Source organism: Monodelphis domestica, chromosome 2 (assembly GCF_027887165.1).
Source record: "Monodelphis domestica isolate mMonDom1 chromosome 2, mMonDom1.pri, whole genome shotgun sequence".
NCBI lineage: Eukaryota > Metazoa > Chordata > Mammalia > Didelphimorphia > Didelphidae > Monodelphis > Monodelphis domestica.
In genome coordinates this window covers 199,513,694-199,532,416 of record NC_077228.1, presented here as the reverse complement: position 1 = coordinate 199,532,416, position 18,723 = coordinate 199,513,694, and the positions used below count along the sequence as shown (strand labels likewise).

Here is an 18,723-nt window from a genome sequence, read left to right as displayed (position 1 = left end):
TTACATTTCTCTACTTTGTTTCCTCTCTGTTTTGTAAATATTTGTAATTAAATTTCTGACTCAAGATATAATAAGTATTGTTGACCACATAATTTCATAAATTATTGTCCAACCATTAAATTTAACTCTTACAGCAGGATATCTGTGCCTGGGTCATTTGATATTGTTCCACTACACAGAAGGGGAACGAAAGAACCCAGCTTAGCTTTAAACATTCTTCTGAAACATAGTTCCATTGTCTAGGTTTCCAGATCAAGTCTGAGCAGGTGCAAATCTTTGTGCTCAGAACCCACAAAAGAGCCTTATAAAATCTGGGGTGTGAGTTTCAGGAGAAGAAAATTACATAAACTCTCTTCACTCACGCCTTGCCTTCAACAACTCTAATCAGAGAAATGAAACAAGAAGTACAAACAGATCCCACACTTATATATTACCAGTCTGAATGTATCTATTAAAGTGGGCCAAGAGAATCATTGGGGGAAGGGGAAGACAAAATAAAACAACATAATTATAGTTAACTGCTCCCAGGTGAGCAGGGCATTATGGAAGAAAATGTATGAATAGATTTTGAAAAGTGAGTTTCACTTCTTTCCTTGATTTTAGGTCATGACCCCTTTGTCTGAGAAATGACCATCTGGGAGAGAGAAATGAAAGGGAGATAAGATTTAGGTGCTTCAGTCTAATGCAAAGGAATTTGGGTTTAGTAGTAGGAAGAGGACTGACCTTGAAATCAAGAGAATTTGAGTTTAGACTTGCCCTTTTTAAATATTGGCTATAAGATCATAGACAAGACAATCTCTTGGTGCCCCTAGACAACTCTCTAAGACTATTGTAAATTGCATTGGTGAAGAGAATCTCCATACTGAAACAAAGATAAGTCATTGGAGGAAGATGCTATAGGAGGATCCTAGATTTAGAGGTAATAGGAATCACAGATGGCTTCTAATCGAAAGCCTTTTTTTTATAGAGGAGGAAGCTAAGAACCCTAGAGTTTCAGTGATTTGGCAAGTGTTGCCCAGATAGCAAAAGTAGTAGAACTGGGATTCAAACCCAGGACTGCCACTCCAAATCCAGATCTCTCTCTCTTTTTTTAGACACTTACATTTTGTCTGAGTGTCAATTCTAAAACAGAATAATGATCGGCAAGGGCAAAGACTAGGCAACTGGGGTTAAGTGGCTTGCCCAGGAACACATAGCTAGGAATTATCTGAAGGCAGATTGGAACTTGGGTCTTCCTGACTCTAGGCTTGGTGATTTATCCACTGTGCTACCTAGCTGTAAGACTGAGCCAAGTCTAGACAGAGCTATTGTTCTATAAATAATGATAAACAGGGGATTCCAGAAAAGCCCTGGAAAGATCTTTGGGAACTGATGCAGAGAGAAATAAGCAGAACTGGGAGAGCTGGGACACAGTAGTAGCAATATTGTATGATGATTGTTTGTGAAAACTTGGCTATTTTAGTAGTGGGACAATCCTGCAAGACTTACGATGGGGAATGCTGTCTACCTCCAGAGAAGGAACTGTTGGAGTCATCTTTCATATCAGCATATTTCTAGTTTTATTTGGGGGGTTTGGTTATGTATGAGTGTGTTCTTACAACAGTGACCAAGATAGAAATGTGTTTTGCATGACAATAAAAAAGAAGGAAAATAATTTCTTTTAAATGTGGCTGGTGTACAAAACTTCACATTACTGCCCTTCCTGTTCCTACCTAAAAAGACTGTTAACCTGTCTCAGAACTTTTAAAATACTATCTTACAGCTCCATATGTAAAGATTTTGGTCCAAATCATCTTGGAGTTCTTGGATGGTTCACTGGCTCTTAGCCAGGAGTGTTAGACCTTTGGAATGGTCCCTTCCCAGTTTATTAAAGTGGCTTATCCTAAACTTATAAATTTGGCCTTAAAACTTTGGGTTGTCCATTCGCATATGAAAAGGTTAGAAAATTTGTAGAGACCAGTTTGTCCAGTTGCCTGTTAATCTGCCCACTCACTGATATGGTTATACAGAAGAAATGGAGCGTTTAAAACTTAAGGAGCAGGGACATTTAGGTGGCTCAGGGGGATGGAGTGCTAGGCCTGGAGAGGGGAGGACCCAAGTTCAAATCTAGTCTTGGACATTTCCTAGTTTCCTAGCTATGTGATCCTGGGCAAGTTACAACCCAGATTGCCTAGCCCTTGAACCACTGTTCTGTCTTAGAATTAATAAGACAGAAAGTAAAGGTTAAAAAAAAGCCAAGGAGCAGAATTAGCAAAGTCCAAAGCTTTCGGAATCAGTAAAGACAATGGCCAGGCAATGGGGACATGAGCACAACAGCCCAGAAGCAGACCTAGGGGATCCAGGGAAGTGAATCACCCAGAAGAGATGCTGCATTATGTATGCCTTGCAAGGTGATCATGAAAAAACATGGTGAGAGGCAAGGGGATAGGGGTCAGGTAGCATGAAAGGACATGGTAGAAAGGATATTGGATGTGGGAGTTAGGAAAACCTGAGTTCAAATCCTGGAACAGGCATCTGCATTGGCAAGTCACTTAATCTTTCTGTCTGTTTCCCTATGAGGTAGTTTAACTTTAAAGTCCCTTCCAGCTTCATAACTAAGATCTTGGGATCCCTTCAATGTCAAGGCTATCAGTTACCTTAGTGACATGGAGTCTTCTTCACTTGTGAATTCTATCATATGACCTCACTTCTCACTGCCCATTTGGGTTTTGTTTTATTTTTATTGTCTTTAAACCTTTACCTTCTGCCCCAAAACAATATTTATTCTAAGGCAGAAGAGTGGCAAGGTCTAGGCAATTAAGGTTAAGTGATTTGCCCAGGGTCCCACAGCTAAGACTTGTCTGAGGCTAGATTTGAACCTTATGGTTTTAGTGGGAGAATTGCCCCAGTTTTATAGGGGACATTTTGCATTCTCACCAAGATATTTCAGAAAAAGCTAATAGGCTTGAGCTGGTTGTTCCCTCTGTTTGACTACAAAAAGTAAAACACACTAGAGAAGACTTGTAAACTATAGTTTTAGGAGTATAGATCCATAGAGCATCTAGAATCTGGATTAGTTATTCCCCAGGGAACTTAACCTTTTGAATACCATTTGAGTGAGTAGCTCAGAAGGGAGACTGCACATGCAGTCAAGCAGGGCATCACCATCTTTCAGAATCTTTCCCTCCCTTGAAAGCTCAGTTTAGGTGCCCTGTCTTCCATGCACAGCCTTCTCTAATCTCTCCCCCATCTCAAAACTGAAAGTGTTCTCAGCCTCACCAGTTCCTGGACAACTTTGCATCTTCCCTCCCTCTTTTCACCATTTCTCTCTGTTTTGTGTCATGTTTGTTTTTGTACAGTCATATCCTCCCAGTAGAAAGTGAGCATCTTAAGAATGCTACGATATCAAATGCTTCGTTTTTCATTTCTGAATCTCCCAGCAAGGTATCTGACTTGAACACAGTAGGCGCTTGATAAATGATTGCTGAATTCATCTTTATCTTTCATCTTATTAGAGAGTTGCTTTAGTTCTTTTTTTCAATTGGGTCTAACTCTAACTCCATTTGGGATTTTCTTGGCAGGGATACTAGAGTGGTTTGCTATTTCCATTTCCAGTTTATTTTACAGATGAGGAAACAGTTTAGTGACATGGCCAGGATCACACATCTAGTAAATCATCTGAGGCCAGATTTGAAGTCAGGAAGATGAGTCTTTCTGACTTCAGACCAAGGAGGCCCTAATCATTGGGCAACCTAGCTGCCTAGAATTAGAAAGTGGAGAATCCCATTAAGAGGCAAGGGAATGAATGGTTCCACAGGTTAGCAGTTATCATATCTACTTTACATGCAGAAGGTCCTGGGTTTGAGCCCTAATGGAACCAAGCCAAAAAGAAAAATGAAAAGTGATCAATGAGGCAACTAGTTAATACAGTGGAAGAGTGCCAGGCCTGGAGTTGAGAGGACCCAGGTCAAATCTGCCTTCAGATACTTCCTAACTATATGACCCTGGTCAAGTCACTTAACCCCAATTGTATAGCCCTTACCCTCTCTTCTGTCTTGGAACCAATACTTAGTATTGATTCTAGGACAGATGGTAAGGGTTTAAAAAAAAAGACAAGGGAATGATTGAATTGGATGACAGGATCATAGATTTAGTCTAAGGCATCTTAGAAATCATTTTGTACAAGTCTTTTCTTTTTGCCAATGAATGGAGAATTTAATCCTAGGGAGAGTAATTTTACCCAAGGTCATACAGGTGGTTACTTCTGAGAACCTTTCTATGCCTTCCATAAGGTTTTGCATAGGAATAGTGGTTATTAGCATTTTATTCAAGGAAAGGGAACACTCTCCAAATCACTTCCAATATCCAGATTCATTTCCTTCATGGTAAACTTTATTAGTAAACTTATTTCTTCTGATAAACCTCTGTGAAAACAGAAGCATGATTCTCTTCAGTGGTCTCAGAAGTACTACTTGAGAGCCCAGCATAATCGGTAACAAAGGCAGCTAGATGATGTAGAGAAAAGAATGTTGGATTTGGAGTCAGGAAGACCTGGGATCCTACCCATGGCACTTTCTGGCTTGATATTACCCTGGCTCAGGAAGGGTGCTCCCTCAATAACTTACAGGCCCTGATGGTAATCTTTAAAAATAGAGAAATTTATTAAGTTGAATGTGAGTTGAATAGCTGAGAAGCAGGTGCAGGCAAAAGACTGCCTTGTAGAAGAGGGGAGGTCCAGGATTTATACCTTATAGGGAGAGGGACCAAGTCACCAGAAACAGAGGTCAGGGATGGTGTGCAGGGTGAGAAGAAAAGCACAGATGAGGGTGAATTGCATATCTCAGGGACTGAATCCATGTCTGAGATGCAAGCTGAAGCTAGAGGCAAATGGAAGGTACATATCAATGCTGCAAAGGATATGCATATCTCAGAGACTCCTTTTATCATATAGTTCTGTTCCTTCAGTTGCTTTCAGGCAGGCTTCCTCTAGCCAACACTGCATGGGTGCAAGAATGGGGAATTCATCACATACTCTTTGACCTGGGATTCCTCTGGAGATTCAGGGTGCCCAAGGAAGCCCTGCACTCCCATATCAACTCCAGGCAAATTACTTAACTGATCTCTGCCTCAGCTTTCTCAATTGAAAAATGGGAATAATAACAGCACCAACTCCTAGGGGTTATTGGGAAGATCAAATGAGTTCTATAAAGCACTTTTCAAACCTTAAGGTGCTATATAAATAGTAGCTATCATTATTATTAATTGTGTAAGATACTCAACCAAATAAAAAAGAAACACATGCTGTAGGAAATACAAATTGGATTTATCTACTTTGTTTCTGTTAACCTGACAAAACACAGAACTACTGAAGTAGTTATAATGAACATATCTTGAATCAGAACAAGAGAGACAATGCTCGTTGGCCACCACACTGAGCCACCTACTCTGGGTACACCATCTAGGGAAAGATACCAATAATGGGAATTATGGCCAAACTAAAGAACTTAGTGTTATATTTATACCTTAGGGTGTATAACCAAGGAGGAATAACCTACTAGTTATAAAGAGACTTAAGAAAGGTTGTAGCCAGAGGCTAGAATATCTAGGAAAGGTCTGGATAGAAAAAGAAAAACTAAGGAGACAAAGAGAGTCCCTAAGATTTGATTCTAGAATTATCAGGGGTTGCTCAAGGGTTTATGGTTCAGTCTGGGACAAGGATCAGTAAAGAGATTTCTTGAAGACGTTATCAGGGATAAGAGCCAATTTGGGGTTTCATAAAACAAGGTTGTCATTTCAGAATATTATCCTCTCCTATTCCACCACCCTACACGCCATCATATTTAATGTCCCTGCCCCTGGTTTGAATAGAAAGCGAATGCCTTATGGTTCATTCATGTCTTGAATTAATATTTTTATTATATAATCATAACTGCTGAATACAAGGTGGGTGGAGGCCCAAGCTAGTTAAATTCAGAGAACCTTGAGATTCTAGTTGGCTATCCTACCCAAATTAATTTACTTATTTAGCGCCATACCCATTGAACTACCAAAAATCTTTTTTACTGAATTAGAAAAAAACATAAAGTTCATTTGGAAGAACAAAAGATCAAGGATATCCAGGGAAGTAATAGAAAAAAAAATGCGAAGGAAGGCGGCCTTGCAGTCCCAGATCTCAAACTATACTATAAAGCAGTGGTCATCAAAACAATATGGTACTGGCTAAGAGACAGAAGGGAAGATCAGTGGAATAGACTTGGAGTAAGTGACCTCAGCAAGACAGTCTATGATAAACCCAAAGATCCCAGCTATTGGGACCAAAATCCACTATTTGATAAAAAACAGCTGGGAAAATTAGAAGACAGCATGGGAGAGATTAGGTTTGGATCAACATCTCACACCCTACACCAAGATAAACTCAGAATGGGTGAATGACTTGAATATATAGAAGGCAACTATAAGTAAGTGAATACAGAATAGTATACATGCCAGATCTTTGGGAAAGGAAATATTTTAAGACAAAGTAAGAGTTAGAAAAAAAAATCACAAAATGTAAAATAAATAATTTTGATTACACTAAATTAAAAAGGTTTTGTACAAACAAAACCAATGCAACCAAAATTAGAAGGGAAGCAACAAACTGGGAAGAAATCTTCAAAACAAAAACCTCTGACAAAGGTTTAATTATTCAGATTTATAAAGAGTTAAATCAATTGTACAAAAGATCAAGTCATTCTCCAATTGATAAATGGGCAAGGGACATGAATAGGCAATTTTCACTTAAAGAAATCAAAACTATTCATAAGCACATAAAACAGTGTTCTAAATCTCTTATAATCAGAGAGATGCAAATCAAAACAACTCTGAGGAATTACCTCACAATTGGCTAAAATGACAGCAAAGGAAAGTAATGAATGCTGGAGGGGATGTGGCAAAGTTGGGACATTAGTGCACTACTGGTGGAGTTGTGAATTGATCCAACCATTCTGGAGGGCAATTTGGAACTATGCCCAAAGGGCACTAAAAAACTGTCTGTCCTTTGACCCAGCCATAGCACTGCTGGGTTTATACCCCAAAGAGATAATAAGGGAAAAGACCTGTACAAGAATATTCATAGCTGCACTCTTTGTGATGGCAAAAAAATTGGAAAATGAGGGGATGCCCTTCAATTGGGGAATGGCTGAACAAATTGTGGTATATGTTGGTGATGGAATACTATTGTGCTCAAAGGAATGATGAAGTGGAGGAATTCTATGTGAACTGAAACAACCTCCAGGAAGTGATACAGAGCGAAAGAAGCAGAGCCAGGAGAACATTATACACAGAGACTGATTACACTGTGGTACAATAGAATGTAATGGACTTCTCCATTAGTGGCAATGCAGTGATCCTGAACAACTTGCAGGGATCTATGAGAAAGAACACTATCCACGTTCAGAGGAAAAACTGTGGGAGCAGAAACACAGAAAAAAACCAATTGCTTGATCACATGGGTCCAGGGGATATGGTTGGGGATATAGACTCTAAATGATCATCCTAGTGTAAACATCAACAACATGGAAATAGGTTCTGATCAAGGACACATGTAATACCCAGTGGAATTGTGCGTGGGCTATGAGAAGGGTTGGAGGAGGAGAGGGAGGGAAAGAATATGATTATTGTAACCAAGGAATAATGTTCTAAATTGACTAAATAAAATTTTTAAAAAAGACTCTAGTTGGTTACAGAGTGAAGAATATTTATACCAAAGCAACTCTACAGGACCATCTAGTAATTGTGCCAGGGCAATCTATGTCACTGGAGAGGTTATCCACAACACTGAAATTCAGGATCCTTGAAGCATTGAAGTATTATGTAATTACAGAGTTGGAAGGCTCCTTAGAGGTTATCTAATCCAAATTCAGCATTCCCTGTTTGCTCTGTATATGCCTGTTGGTCCATACTGGTAATGTGTATATCACAGGAAATAAATTTTATGAGGTCAGAACCATATCATCCTTTACTATTGGACAAAAAACTACTAGGAAAATTGGAAAGCAGAATAATAGTAGGTGTGGGCCAATATTCACACCATATACCAGGATAAAGTCAAAATGGATACTTGATCTAAAAATAAAGGGTGATACCATAAACAAATTGAGGTAACATGGAAAAGTTTACCTGTCAGACATGAATAAGGGAAGAATTCATGGCCAAACAAGATATAGAAAACGTTATAAAAATGAAATAAATACTTTTAATTAAATTAAAATTAAATAAAAAGACAAAAATGTTATATACATATGCAATATATTATATATATAATATTAATTTATATAAAAATAATTAATTAGCACTTCTGTGGGCATCTGGGTGGAGAAGATAGAGGGTAGGGCTTGGAGTCAGAAAGACTCATCTTTAAATCTGCCCTCAGATACTTCTTAGCTCCGTGACCCTGAGCAAGTCACTTAACCCTGTTTGCCTGAGTTTCTTCATCTATCAAATGAACTGAAGAAAGAAATTGGAAACCATTCCAGTATCTTTGCCAAGAAAACCCCAAATGGAGTCACAAAGAGTTGAGCATTACTGAAAAACAACTGAACCACAACAATAAACACTTCTATGTGTATAGAATGACTTTTCTTTATGGTAGCAAAAAACTAGAAACAAAGTAAGTCCCCAATGATTAGGGAATAGCTGTTCAACTATGGCATATGACTATGTAGTGAAGGCCTCTGTGTTGCAAGGGCTGTCCCTAAGCTGTCCCGTTACGTATCTTTGTGTGGCTTGAAGGGATCCAGAATAATCATCTCTAAGCCTCTTGTCTCTACCTACCATTTTACACGGGAGACTCATTCTTGCCATGAAGGGAAGCAGGAAATTGGAGCCAGAGACCTCTCTGCTTTTCTCAGAGAGAGAGAGAGAGAGAGAGAGTATTAAATTATATATATGGCTTCTTTAAATAATCTTAATCAAGGGGAGAAGGTCAGGTTCAAACTAACTTCTGATTACTATTCAATTTTGGGGAGGAGAACATGAGCCCTTATATCCAAGGCTTGATCTCATTCCCATCAGTTTCACAATGAACACAGATAGTAAATAACAAATAAATTCATTTATCCAATTTAACAGCTAAACAATTCAGAGAAAATACACATAAGAAATTATATACCAGACCATGCTAAGCAAAGGAGCTTTTCCAATTGGGATTGAGTTAACTCAGATCAACCAAGAAAGAATTCTAGATCTTATTCAAGGGGGGAAACTCCCCAAAATCTCTTGAGTAGCAATCTGGGGATAAGGATATGATGGAAATTGTCAGCTCTTCTCTTGTCTTTTCATTTTCCTCTCAGCAACCTGAAATAGAATTGGCCTCATTCATCTTCCCTCTCAAAGAAGGACGCTGTCATTAATTGCTCATGGATAGGCAGAGCCAATATGATAAAAATAACAAACCTACCCAACTTAATTTACCTATTCAGAGCCAAACCAGTCAAACTACCCAAAAGGTATTTCTTAGAACTAGAAAAAATAACAAAATTCATCTGGAAGAACAAAAGGCCAAGAATATCAAGGGAATTAATGAAAAGAAATATGAAGGAAGAAGGTCTGGCCAAACAAGATTTACTTTACTATAAAGCAATAATTATCAAAATAATCTAGTACAGGCTAAGAAATAGAATAGTGAATCAATGGAATAGATTAAGTAATCAACATATGGCAGTTAATGTCCATAGCAATTTAGTGTTGGATAAACCCAAAGATCCAATCTTTGGGGGAAAGAACTACCATTGGTCAAAAAACTACTAGGAAAATTGGAAAGCAGCATAATAGAGTAGGTGTGGGCCAACATTCACACCATATACCAGGATAAAGTCAAAATGGATACTTGATCTAAAAATAAGAGGATACCATAAACAAATTGAGATAACATGGAAAATTTTCCCTGTCAGACATGAATAAGGGAAGAATTCATGACCAAACAAGATATAGAAAACATTACAAAAAATGAAATAAATAATTTTAATTGAATTAAAAAGGTTTTGTACAAATAAAACCAATGAAGCCAAGGTAGAAAGGACACAACAAATGTTTGGGGGAAATTTATAGCAAATATCTCTAACAAAAGCCTTATTTTTCAAATATAGAGAACAGAGTCAAATTTATAAGACTATAAATCATTCCCTAATTGATAAATGGTCAAAGGATATGAACAGTTGGTTCTTAGAAGAAATTAAAACTATCCATAGTCATATAAAAGTATCCATAATCATGAAAAAATGTTCAAAATCACTGTTGATTAGAGAAATGCAAATTAAAACAACTCTGAGATGCTACCTCATACTTATCAGTTTGGCTAATGTGACCAAAAAGGAAAATGATAAATATTGGAGGGGATGTGGGAAAAGTGAGACACTAAAACTAATTTACTGGTGAAACTGTGAATTGTTATAACCATTCTGGAGAGTGGTATGTAACCAGGCTCAAAGGACTACAATAATATAAATACCCTTTGACCCAGAGATGCCACTACTGTATCTGTTTCCCAAAGAGATCAGAAAAGGACCTACCTGTACCAAAATATCTTTAGCAGCTCTTTTTGTAGTGGCAAAGAATTAAAAAGCAAGGTGTTATCCATCACTGGGGGAATGGATGAACAAGTAGTGATAAATGATTATAATGAAATACTATTGCAATAGAAGAAATAATGAATGCCCTCTTGATTAGAGAAATGCAGATTGAAATAACTCTGAGGTACCACCTCACACCTATCTATAGCATTCCAAGCATATTCACATCTATGAAATATAAATGATTGTATGGTTACTGTGTCTTCAGACACAAGGTTATACTCGAATGTTTGTGAATGTAATCTTGACCTGGCCATGCGGCCTATTGCCCAAGATAAACTCATTAACATTTTGGCTCAGAGTCGCATTCCATTGAGAAAACTCGGGTTGAAATCTACATGCCCAAAAAGGTGTTACTCTTACCACACCATCCAATCTTAATTGTCTATGCTTTGTAATGTGATCACTACGTGCTTGAGAACCTAATCACTTGGGAATAAAGACAGAGGCAGCCCCCATGAATTTTCTCTTGGATCTTCAATCTGCTCTAGGAATCTCTCTGTCTCTCTCCCTCTCTAATCCTTCTCCTCCACCTCGTGTTCCTTAGTTCTTATATTTTCCTTCCAAAGAGAATATCATAGGGGTTTGCCTGCCCTATTTAAACACTGATTTGTCTGTGTCTGTCATTCTTCACCCTGGTTCTCGGATTCCCTATCTCTCCTCGGGTCCCTATCACAAAGGAAGAACCCCCTCTTTGTAGACCTGCTTATCAGGACTCTACAATTGGTGCCCAACGTGGGGCACCCCGATATTGGGATTAAAATTCCTTTGTTACAGGCATCAGAGTGCACACAACTCAAGGAGTGTTCATCGAGGTATGGAATCACAAAGACGCGACCCTGCAGGTGGCCTCTGAGGGTAAGAAATGTCTTTTATTTCAATTTCTTATTTAAGAAAAGTTTTAGAACCTGGGGTCAATCAGCCTCATCATATTCCTGTTATATCAGACTGTTAATGTCACTTACTAAAAAGAAAGGTGTTAAGATCTCTGAAGCTAAGATAAAGGCTTTGATTAAGCTAATAATGAAAGCATATCCTGATTTTCCAGCAATGAGAGTACTGAATGTACAGGAATGTAATCTGATTCGTAACAAAATGAGGCAGTACCAGAAAGAAGGACAGAAAATATCACAAATCAGTTGGAACACAAAGCCATTTCAGCATTCCAATGATAAGGTATAAAAATCTTTACAAATTCAAGAGGAAGTCACTTCCTTGAAGGCTTTTAGCTTTCTTCAGCCACCTTCATCCTTTAAGGCTTCTTCTCTTATGCATCCTGCCCCCTCCTCCCCGGAACTCTCCTAGCAAAAAGAGCATTAAGGAGGCTACAGATAGCCCCCTGCAAAAGAGAAGCAGGATTTCTAGATTGTACAATAACATGCAAAACTATTGGAAGCTCTCAGCATTATAGAGCTGATTAAAACTCTTTATCAGCAAATCTTTTAAACCAGATTATTGGAAATTAAGAAAAATATTACCTGCAATTAATAGCAAATGGATTCCAATTAAAATACTACATTAAAAGTGGAGGATTGACTTAGCTCTCAGTCTTTTGCCCTTTCTTTCACTAAAGATACTAACAATATACTTAACTCACTTCCTTTAACTGGCTAAACCTTGTGAGGGTAGCCATCGGGTCGTCGTGGACCCCTGGTGAACTAGGGCTTTGCTCACCCAGCATGTGAAGACTGTTTTGGCAGAACAGGCAGAAGAAACCAACAAGAAGGTTCAGCAGCTGAGATGGCGATGCAGCGAAGCACTGTGGAGTGCTTAGGGCATGTTGGAGCACAAAAGACAACATGGCCATCCATTGCAGCTGAGGAAGTCTCCAGGTGTAACGATTTTTTGTGCCACTGGACCCAGGCTTCCAATGCCGAGAGAGTGGGACTGTCTCTGTGCATCGACTTTTCCACTTAAATCTTCATGCACAAGTGTCTTTGTACACAAAAACACACAAAGACAATCATCATCCTCGGTTACCGAGAGACTACTACCAATACCAATACCAATTAAGTGGCTTATCTATCCTTGCTATCTTTCCCCTGTCTGTTGCTGCAGAAACAGACAGAAATATTCAATGTCAACCTCTGCCTCCACCCATGCTTAATGTGATATTATGATCATTTAAAATTTATAGAAATAAGCAGGTAGAAATGTTTCTCCTACAAAACTTAGAAATGATTCCAATAGTACAGACTGAAGTTTAATTCAGGCTATGGCCATTGAAATCCTGACTTCTATAGAAATACAAATCAGAGTAATTCATCATCTGAATCAAGTTCTTTTGACTAAAGGATACAGGGCTAGATAAGACTCAGACCTAAAGATCCTAAGGCCAAACCATTCTTATCAATTAAATATAAGTTTATTGCAAGAAATTGCTTTACCTAAAAATTACTTATTTCAAAAGTTGTGCAAGGAACAAGCCAAAAATAATAAAGGAAACTTATGTGCCATAACGCTGTGTTATCTATCAGAAATTATCTAGCACAGGTAAATTGGGAAACCTTAATGAGCAATGCTTAAACTTAGAGTAAACCTTTAATCACATTGGGCTACCAGCGTAAGGTTAAAGAGTGCTTGGAGAAAGACAATCCCTCACATAAGGACTATAAGATCCTATCAGAGCATGAAAACTATTCCTCAAGAGCCTAAAGGAAGACCAGTTTAAAAAGGAGAGCACGTGTGTGCCTTACCTAGAAAGCAAACAGACAGTTGGTGAGAGCAAAAGGCTTTCTTATCAGCTAACCTTTCCACCAGTTTAGCATATCTAAAAGAAACAAGCTTTTTGAAGCAGGGCCAGAGAATGCAGGAGGACTGTTGTTTAAATGTAAAGGTATGAACCTGATATGTCTTTCAAACAAATCTTTGCTAAGAGATGGTATTACTATGAAGCAAAATTTAAAAATTAAATTGTCTTAACTTGGATTGGACATGGCAAAATTATATAGGAATGTCTGATTGTACTTCTTGAAAAGCAAAGATAGAAAGTTAAAAATCCTTCTCTGTCTTTGGTCATATGCTACAAGAGATATTTTATCTGTAATAATATTTTTAAATGAATTATTGTATAACGGTAGGTTAAATACCAAGGTATAAACACTATTTTTTCAAGGCTTTTAGAGGTAAATCCACATGGATTCTTGTGACCATGTGACCAAAACTATTTGGATCTGGAAAGGAAACTTAATCCAGCAGTTTCATAAATTAATCCTGCTGTATAGAGGACAATACTCCTACACCTCAGGTTACAAGTTTTTATGACAAGTATTGAATATCATCAAAAGCAAAATTAATAATCAGTGCAATTGTTTAAATAACTAGCATCAATTGGCATATGCTTTAGAGAAATTTCTAATATATTCAAATTTTAAATATGTAGGAATCATTAAATTTTCATACAGGACATAAGGTCAGCAAGGATAAAAATTAGCAGCCATTATTTAAAAACCTGAATGAAGTTCAAAACTGTATGTAAAGCATATTATTGCAACTTTATCCAAAAAGCAAATTATTTATAATTATTCAATCTCAAAATAATATAGCATCAATTCTAAATATGAGACACATTCTCAGCATTGCAAGGCATCAGAGTAAAAACAGTGCTGGAAGGATTCAAATTGTTAATCAGTAGTTAATTATTAAGGTTGTTAATTAATTTGTTAACCAGTAACAGTGACTTATGTGTGGTTTAGAATTGGCAACACTACCACTTACTCAAATGGCATATATTAATCCTGATCATTATATCAGACTAAAACCAATGACTAAGATACAAGCTCAAATATTACTTGCACAATGTGATCTATTTTGGCAATGGAATCTTGCAAAACTTGTAGGCGAGGGGGCGGAGTCAAGATGGCAGCTTAGCAAGCAGCAAAAGTTCAGACCTTGTGGAAGACCCTTCCTTACCGATACAGACTGAATGCTCCTAGGGCACTGAAATTCAATCTGAACAACAGGACAGAAGTGGGGAACCCTCCTTCTGGACTCAAATCAAAAGGTACGCACCCCCAAAAGCCAGAATCTGAGAATACTCAGGGCTAAGGGGAAGGAAGAGCAAAGGTCCCAGGACCCCTCCCCCACAACCCAGAGGGCTGAGCCCCCAGCAGCAGCGGGAACCTCTGGGCGGGCAAAGGTGCTGGTTTGCAGGGTCTACCTTGTGAGCAGCGGTGCGCCGGTCTCGGAACATCCAACTTGGACAGCTGGGAGGAAGCCAGGGAGAAATGGACCATGGCTGGGTCCCTCCATCAGGCTCCAGTCTCACCCTTGCCTCGGGCACATCCAGACCAATCCAGTTGAACTAATCCCATCAGAACTCCTCAGAGTTTAGGGAGGCGGGCAAAGGCACTTGCGGACAGCTGAGAAGCAGCTGGAGAGAACTGGAGAGAGCCTGGGCGGTCCAGCCTTCCAGGAGTCCTCAGAGCCTCAGTGCTTCATACCACATACAGCCCAACCCAATTGAACTCAATCCAATCAAAAGCCTCCAGAGGACAGGGAAGCTAACATTCCTCCCATAGAGACTGTACCAAGAGATCTGACAAAGCTCCAAGAGGGGAGACTGACAGCCCCAAAACCAAAACAAAATGAGAGGAGCAAGAGCACAGCCAAATATGGGGAGCAAAGAAGGGATAAACTCGAGCAAACAACATAAAAAGAAGAAAGAAATTACAATAGACAGCTTCTGCACAGGTAATGAGCAAAGAGCAAATGAAACAGAGGGGGAGGACCCAGCAAAGGACAAATCAGAAATCCCAGCGAATTGGATACAGGCTTTGGAAGAACTCAAAAAGCAATTCAAAACACAATTAAGAGAGGCTGAAGACAATTGGGAAAAGAACTTAAAAACTAAGATAAGTCATCTGGAAACAAAAAATAGTGTCTTGAAAGCCAAAATCAACCAGCTGGAAAATGAGGCAAAGGAGATGAAAGATGAGGCAAAGCAGATGAAAGACGAGGTGAAGAAGATGAAAGATGACTTCCAAAGAAAATCCGACCAAAAGGAAAAGGACAACCAAAAAACTAAGGATGAAATCCAGTCTTTAAGAACCAGAATACAACAACTAGAATCGAGCAACTTCACAAGGCAGCAGGACTCTATAAAACAAAACCAAAAGAATGAAAAAATTGAGGAAAATATGAAGCATCTCATTCACAAAACAGAGGATTTAGAAAATCGTTCAAGGAGAGACAATTTAAGAATTATTGGCCTACCAGAAGACCATGACAAAAGAAAAAGCCTGGACATTATATTACAGGAAATTATTAAAGAAAACTGCCCCGAAATCCTTGAACAAGAGGGAAAAATGGAAATTGATAGAATCCACAGATCACCTCCTGTACTTAATCCACAACTGACAACACCCAGGAATGTTATAGCCAAATTCAAGAACTATCAGACCAAAGAAAAGATATTACAAGCTGCCAAGAAGAAGTCATTCAGATACCAAGGAACCACAGTGAGGATAACTCAGGATCTGGCTGCATCCACACTGAAAAAAAGAAAGGCATGGAATACGACATTCCGGAAAGCAAGGGAACTAGGTCTACAACCAAGAATCAACTACCCAGGAAAACTGACTATATTCTTACAGGGGAAAGTATGGTCATTCAACAAAATAGAAGAATTTCAAGAATTCGTAAAGAAAAGACCAGACCTGAACAGAAAATTTGATGTCCAAGCACAGAACTCAAGAGAATCATCAAAAGGTAATTAAAAAAGAGGGGAAAAAAGAAAAACAAAAAAAATTTTTTAAGAGACTCAATAAGTTAAAATGATATGTATCCCTATAAGAAAAGAGGTCATTGGTAACTCTTAAAAACTGTTGTTATTTGCTGGGCAGCAAAAAGAAGTATACTTAGAGGGAACAGCAACAAACTGTATAGGATGAAAGGACAAGACATAACTAGGTATATAGATACATGCATGCAAAAATACATACGCATGAGTATGCATATATATATTTATATATATAACTAGAGCTTAAAAATAGGTTAATATTAAAAGAAATGGGAAAAGAAACAAATGGGGGTAAATTTATATGTCATAAAGAATCTCATGGTGAGAGGGGGGAGAACATCAATACACTGGAAGGGTAAAGAGGTCAGAGACAGGAAATACTCAACTTTTACGTGCTTTGAAAGTGACTCAAAGAGGGAAAAACAATCCAATCCATTGGGGGCAGAGAATAGATTTGCACCCTATAGGGGAGTAGAAGGGTAACAAAAGGTCTGGTGGGGAGGTAAGCAGTACAATAGAGGGAGGGAGCGGGGGGTTAATTTTAGAAAGACTACAGGGAAAATAAGGGGGGGATAAGTAGGGAGGGGGGTAGAAAGGGAAGTAAAATAAGGATGGGAACAAGAGGGACTGTTCAAAAGCAAACATTGGTGTAGAAGGAAATAGTGAAAGAAGAAATGGCGGGTAAAGGAGCAGAAATCAAAATGCTGGGAAATACACAGCTAGTAATCATAACTCTGAATGTGAATGGAATGAACTCACCCATAAAACGCAAGTGAATAGCAGAGTGGATTAGAATCCAAAACCCTCCCAAAACACATATGAGAAAGGTAGATACACATAGGGTGAAAGTAAGAGGGTGGAGCCAAATCTATTGGGCATCAACTGACAAAAAGAAGGCAGGAGTCGCAATCATGATATCCGACAAAGCCAAAGTAAAAATAAATCTAGTTAAAAGAGATAGGGAAGGTAATTACATCCTGATAAAAGGCAGTATAGACAGTGAGGAAATATCTGTACTCAACATGTATACACCAAATGGCATAGCATCCAAATTTCTAAAGGAGAAACTAGAGGAACTGAAGGACGAAATAGATAGAAAAACTATACTAGTGGGAGATCTGAACCTTCCTCTATCCGAACTAGATAAATCAAACCAAAAAATAAATAAGAAAGAGGTAAGAGAAGTGAATGAAATATTAGAAAACTTAGAGTTAGTAGACATGTGGAGAAAAATAAATAGGGACAAAAAGGAATATACCTTCTTTTCTGCAGCACATGGTACATTTACAAAAATTGACTATGTATTAGGGCATAAAAACATTGCAAACAAGTGCAAAAGAGCAGAAATAATAAATGCAACTTTCTCAGATCACAATGCAATAAAAATAATAATTAGTAAGGGAACATGGAGAGGTAAATCAAAAATTAATTGGAAATTAAACAATACGATTCTCCAAAACCAGTTAGTTAAAGAACAAATCATAGAAACAATTAATAACTTCATTGAAGAAAATGACAATGATGAGACATCCTTTCAAAACCTATGGGATGCAGTCAAAGCAGTACTCAGGGGGAAATTTATATCCTTGAGTTCATATATTAACAAATTAAAAAGGGCAGAGGTCAATGAATTGGGCATACAAATTAAAAAATTAGAAAGTGAACAAATTAAAAATCCTCAGATGAAGACTAAATTAGAGATCCTAAAAATCAAAGGAGAAATTAATAAAATTGAAAGTCAAAGAACTATTGATTTAATAAATAAGACTAGAAGCTGGTACTTTGAAAAAAACAAATAAAATAGACAAAGTACTAGTCAGTCTAATTAAAAAAAGGAAAGAAATAAACCAAATTGACAGTATCCAAGATGAAAAAGGAGACCTCACCTCTAATGAAGAGGAAATTAAGGCAATCATTAAAAACTACTATGCCCAATTATATGGCAACAAATATGGCAATCTAGGTGATATGGATGAATACTTACAAAAATATAAATTGCCTAGACTAAAAGAGGAAAAAATAAATTACCTTAACAACCCCATTTCAGAAAAAGAAATTGAACAATCCATCAAAGAACTCCCTAAGAAAAAATCCCCAGGTCCAGATGGGTTCACAAATGAATTCTATCAAACATTCAAAGAACAACTAATCCCAATATTAAACAAACTATTTGACAGAATAGGCCAAGAAGGAGTTCTACCAAATTCATTCTATGACACAAACATGGTACTGATCCCAAAGCCAGGCAGGTCAAAAACAGAGAAAGAAAACTATATACCAATCTCCCTAATGAATATAGACGCAAAAATCCTAAATAGGATACTAGCAAAAAGACTCCAGCAAGTCATCACAAGGGTCATCCACTATGACCAGGCAGGATTCATACCAGGAATGCAA

The 18,723-nt window shown here is 38.0% G+C and overlaps 1 long non-coding RNA gene across 1 annotated transcript in view; it reads left to right on the top strand.

Moving 5' to 3' along the window:
• LOC130457227 (uncharacterized) overlaps positions 1-18,723 on the top strand; it is a 55,014-nt gene that overhangs the window by 28,857 nt on the left and 7,434 nt on the right. The window contains exon 2 of the long non-coding RNA XR_008916378.1: positions 11,364-11,444. This is a non-coding gene — a long non-coding RNA (uncharacterized LOC130457227). The remainder of the gene's footprint in view (positions 1-11,363; positions 11,445-18,723) is intronic.